Below are 5,701 nucleotides of genomic sequence, written 5' to 3'. Positions count from 1 at the left end.
CAGTGCGCAGGCCTGAGCGCCCTAGGTTCCTGGGAGATGGAATCAGGGACTCTCCGCGCACCCACCCAGGGGGCACTGGCTCCCTAGAGCCTTGTTTAGCCTCTTTAAACTTGTTTTCTAATCTATAAAATGGACATTATAATGGTGCTTACCTCCTAGAGTCATTGTGTGGCGCATGGGAGAAACTTCCTGATACATAGCACTAGGGCTGAGTAGCTATAACTGTTTCTTCAAAGACTGTCATTTGATAAAAATAGCCCTGTCTTTCTTCAAGAAACGAGCACATGTTTGCTCCGTGTAGAATGTGATCTCACTGAAAGTTCACAGACTGTTAAACCGAATGAAAATCATGATGCCGAATCAGACACAAGTTCTTATACATGGGTAAAGAGGGTAATGCTTTCCAAGTTTCAGCAGAACAGACAGAAGTCAGTAGGAGGGATCTGAAAAGTAAAATAAAAACACAGCAAACTAAACTTCTGGGTTGAAAACATGATATGTCATAGCACAGTGACAAACAGCACAGACTCTGTCACCAGTCTGCCTGGGTTCAAGTTCCAGCTTTCCACTTACCACTTATGTGATATTAGGTGAGTTACTTAACCTCTCTGCGCCTGTTTCTTTCTCTAAAGTGGGATAATTCTGAGTGAATATTCATAGAGTGCACAGAGAGAGCTCAAGCACAAGTGGGGGGCGGTCAGAGAGAAAGGGGGACAGAAGATTTGAAACAGTTTCCTCACTGACAGCAGAGAGCTCTATGTGGGCTCAAACTCACAAACTGTGAGATCATGACCTTGAGCCGAAGTTGGATGCTTAACCCACGTGCCCCAAGAGTTGCTTTATTTATTTATTTGTTCACTTGTTTATTTATTTTTGTTTTTTATGTTTATTTATTTTTGAGACAGAGAGAAACAGAGCATGAGTGGGGGAGGGGCAAGGAGCGAGGCAGACACAGAATCCAAAGCAGGCTCTAGGCTCTGTGTTGTCAGCACAGAGGCCTATTCGAGGCTCGAACCCACAAACTGTGAGATGCCCTGAGCCGAAGTCGGCCTCTTAACCGACTGAGCCCCCCAGGCGCCCCAAGAGTTGCTTTACTGTCAAGTTTTTCGCTGCTGTCATCTCCCCAGCACATCTTTATCTTTTACTCCCTACTTTCCTCGTTTATGTCCCTAAGTTTGCCTTTGTTAAGTTCTTCTGCCTGCACGTGCAATGTTACCAGTCCCATGGTCAGCTATTTCTTTATAACTCCATTTATGTTCAATTTGGATTTTTCAGCTAGTGTTACTACTACCTTTTTTTCTTTCCTGTACTTCCATCTTTCTTGACCAATTCCCTCTTTCAATGATCTGTTTTTGTAAAATGTCACATGGGTTTATCACTGGGAGACAAGAAGCATCTGTAACTACCTTTGTCGTCTGTGAACTCAACTATAGATGTGCAGTGACCAATCACTAACAGACTTTGAAAACAGTGATGTGATTGGTCACTGATATGCATCTATTATTTACACAGTGAATTGTGGATTGAAGAACAAGCAGGGAAATTGATACCTTATATAATCCTGCAGTGATTATACTCTGGTAACAGAGATTTGAACTGCATCAGTGGGGGATAGTGCTATTTAACTTAAACCTATGATAACTGGATTTTGTGCATATCCAGACCAGGCAAAGTGAGAACTATATATAACTTGTGTATTTTCTGCAGTATGATTTGAGGGATTAGAGCAATGGCTCTCAACACACTGTTAGGGTGATAATTCTAGAATGCTTGTTTGATTACATTATTCCTCTGGTGAACATCCTTGAGTGACTTTCCGACTTTCTGTTCAAGATAGCGAAGATGACTACAACCCTTCATTCCTCCCTGTACCTCAGTCCTTTCCAGTGTGACTTTTTTTCTCCTCCCACGAAGAGTTGAAGTCTCTTTCCCCACTCCTGGAATCTCTCAGTTGGCCTGTGTCTTGCTTTGGCCAATAGGATGCAGTGATGGTGTGCTAGTGCTTAGCACCTTCCTCTTACTCTGTTTGGAACGTCCTCTCTGCTGTGGGAAGGGGCCTGCTTCGAGATGAATGTCCCAGTTCTCACTTAGTTGACCCAGCAGTTATAGACACGTGACTGAACTTAGCCAAGACCAGGAGAATTATCCAGCTAAATTACTTCAAAGTATTAACCCCCAGATTTAAATTGCTTTGTTTTAAGCCATTAAACTTTGGAGTGCTTTGTTATGTAGCAATACCTAACTCATACTTTTCCCAATGCTCATAGGACCAATTCTGACATTCCAGCCATGGCTTGGACACCCCCAGCAACAGAGAATCCCCACCTTTAATGGTAACCTTTTCTACTTTTGTGTAATATGAGAGTAAAAACAAATCAATCCCTCCAAAAGGTGGCTCTGATAATTATAGTTATCAGATCTTTAAATAGCACTGAATATATTTGATAGTTAATTTTTTAATAACTGAAATCTATTACCCTGTAGTTTTCTATTCATTCAACCTAGTTCTACTTCTTAGAGATAAATAAAATAATCTAAGTCTCTCTTCCAAAGGATGCTTTTCAAGTACTTGAAGATAGCAGTTGTGTGCTTTATGAGTTCCTGCTTTTTCATGCTAAATATTTCCAATTCTGACATATACCTTTCTCCTGAGATTCTTTTTTTTTATGTTTATTTATTTATTTTGAGAGAGACAGAGAGAACACAAGCAGATGAGGGGCAGAGAGAGACAGGGAAAGAGAGAATCCCAAGCAGGTTCCATGCTGTCAGTGCACAGCTTGATGTGGGGCTCCAATCTCCGACCATGAGATCGTGAGCTGAGCCAAAATCAAGAGTTGGCGGCTTAACCAACTGAGCCACCCAGGTGCCCCTCTCCTGAGATTCTAGTCATTTCCATTTCACCAACAAATGCTTCTCTACTGGTTAGAGTTTGCCACAGAGTATTAATTCCCCTGGTCACTTCCTCTATATGATAAAACTGTCAGGCAAGTCAGGACATTTTCAGATCATTGCTCAGCAGCTGATTCAAATATAGCAATTTTGAAATTTGCATTATGAAGGCAGCTTTCTTTCTTTTTTCTTTTCTTTTCTTTTTCTTTCTTTCTTTCTTTCTTTCTTTCTTTCTTTCTTTCTTTCTTTCTTTCTTTCTTTCTTCTTTCTTTCTTTCTTTCTTTCTTTGTGCCATCTGGCCTGCCATAGCAGGGCCTTTTTGGAAATGAACCTGAAACTGTTTCAAGGACAGAAAAAAATTAGAAGAGGTTGGGATTCAAGTAATTGCACTTATCAGGCACAGGTTGAGACAATTCCAGAATATTTTGTATCTAGTATTTTTGTTTTAGGTGTATTCCTTGAATTTTTTTTCAGGTGTTGAGAACCTTGGAGAAAGACTCGTTATACCTTGCATATTGCTTATATTTATTTAATGTTGCTATTTGGAACTTTGAGGCCATAAATATGATTTTCATCTGGATGCTCTCCCTTTATATCTTGGGTCCAGGGGCAAGGGTGTGGAATTCTCACCTAAGATAATAATTGTTGCTTCTTCCAGAGAGCTGTACAAAGGAAGCAAGGTTCTGGTTTGAGGACAGAGTGCCAGAGGTGACACCAAGAGTAAGAACATATTCAGTTTGCTGAATATGTAGAGAGAGCCAAGAATCAAATCTGGAAAGATGTGCGATTTTTTAGGTGAATGGCTTGTATATGGGAACACCGTTTACTGATTAGAGAAAGAATAATGCGTGGATGTGTAATCAGCTATTAGGAAACAGAGTGAACAAGGGGTTTGACTTACCTCTATGTCACTCCTGAATCTGAAGTATTATACCTTTTCACCCTGGGTGAGGGAGGGGAGGAGATCCCTGAACTTGACTTTTTACAATAATTTTTTGCTTAAATCACTATTAGAGCAATGTCTTCCAACTGGTCCTGTTTTCCAAATTGTGTTCCCTGCAACCGTTCACATCGTTCACAACAAAAGTCCTTTGAATATTAACACATATGTAGAGATCTTTCCAAATTTGCATTTTGCAATAGCCTCAAAATTGGCATATGACTTGTAGCAATTTTTTCTTGAGGTCTGGCAAGCATTTTGTCACCAATATAAATGCACTAATTCCTTTGCCCAGTCCGGATCTTGCTCATTTTACATTATTAGCCATTATTTCTTTATGTCAGTGATATGTTTGGCTTATAACTCTAAATCCTCCTGGTCTGTCCTTGCTCTCTTCCAAATTGTCTCTAGTAACTAGAGTCTAGATGAGAGTTCCCAGTATCTGCTGGATCACCAGCTCCACAGAAGCCATTCAGACTTTTGAAAATCCTTTTTAGGTAGGTAAAGTAGGATAAGGGCTAGGGAGGGTGAAATCAACACCCAGCCTCCTGAGTCATCAAGAGTGTCTTCAAGTTTTGCATTCCAGGAAGCTCATATGGTACTGGGCCTCTGTCTGAAATATTCTCTCTTAAATTGCACCTCCCTTACCTCTCAATTCCTCCCATCCCAGTCTGTAATCACTACCCTAGCAGTCTCCTTAATTCCCCTGTGACACAGCTTGAATTCTAAAGGCTCTTAGCGCTCATGCATGCCCTCTTCCTCCACAGGAGTCTAATAGTTTGGCAGTAACTGTGAGGAGCATGCCTCGTTCTAAAATGATTTCATCTGAGATCAAACTGAGCTTTCTACCTTCATTCAAAGTAGCCTGGATAATTTGAAAAACAAAACCACAAAATAAAACCGTGAAAGGTAAAATGAAATGGAGTCACTTATGTCAAGGAGTTTTAAAATGGAGGCAGAAGGCCATTGAGGAAGTGGGCCTCGCACATGTCCTCAGCAGGTGGAACCATGAACTTTTGAATTGGGCCAAGGTGCAAATATTCCAAAGACCCTGCACAAGCACCTGCAACTTCCTGCTTTGCTTAATGATAGCCTTACCAACAAATTATATTCAGCCAAGGTTAGTTTTTTTGCTGCCAGCATCAATCAAAATTCTTTGTGAACAATCATACAAGCATTCCCTTTCATCTTTTATTTTTATTTATTTATTTATTTATTTGCATTATGTGATTCCTTTAATATGAAGTGTAGTAACAGGCAACACGAATCTCAGATAACAGAACTAACAGTGTTGGTTTTTTGGGGATTCAGCAAGGAATGAGTAGAAATGAGGCACAAAAGGACTTTCAGAGTTGATGAAAATGATCCATATGTTCATAAGCGAGTCAGTAATTACAGAGTTGTATACAGGTATCAAAATTCATCAAGCTATACTCTTGAATATGTGCACTTTATTGTATGTAAGTTACAAGTATGTTAAAATAAAATTTAGATAGACTGAAAATGGTTTTTCAAGAATGAGTATTTTATCACTGACATAGCTTAGACTTACTGGCAAATAGGTATGCGAAACAGACCAACTTTTTTCTGGCTTTATTATTGCTTTTAAATTCTTTAGAGATAACATACTTTTCTACTACCTGCCACTTGGACAGATCTCCCCCTCTCCACTGCAGTGGGGATGTTACTGCCAATTCCCTACTTCTTTTTTTTTCCTTCTGTTTATTTATTTTTTTAACATATGCAATTATTTTCCATCATTTACACTACAGTAGTTACAATTACAGTCCAAACAGAAAAGCAAAGTAAAAAATCAAAACCCCAACTTCTATTTCATGTAATTAGACATACAGAAATTAGAAGGTTAAGTAA

The 5,701-nt window shown here is 39.6% G+C and overlaps 1 long non-coding RNA gene across 1 annotated transcript in view; it reads left to right on the top strand.

Moving 5' to 3' along the window:
* The first annotated feature begins 531 nt into the window (after nt 1–531).
* The window catches only part of LOC115280159, an 8,026-nt gene continuing 2,856 nt past the window's right edge, over nt 532–5,701 (top strand). Inside the window, exons 1-2 of the long non-coding RNA XR_003903701.1 lie at nt 532–590; nt 2,268–2,333. This is a non-coding gene — a long non-coding RNA (uncharacterized LOC115280159). The remainder of the gene's footprint in view (nt 591–2,267; nt 2,334–5,701) is intronic.

Source organism: Suricata suricatta, chromosome 1 (assembly GCF_006229205.1).
Source record: "Suricata suricatta isolate VVHF042 chromosome 1, meerkat_22Aug2017_6uvM2_HiC, whole genome shotgun sequence".
Taxonomy (NCBI): domain Eukaryota; kingdom Metazoa; phylum Chordata; class Mammalia; order Carnivora; family Herpestidae; genus Suricata; species Suricata suricatta.
The sequence above is the reverse complement of the archived record's forward strand: the minus strand, read 5'-3'. Positions and strand labels throughout refer to the sequence as shown.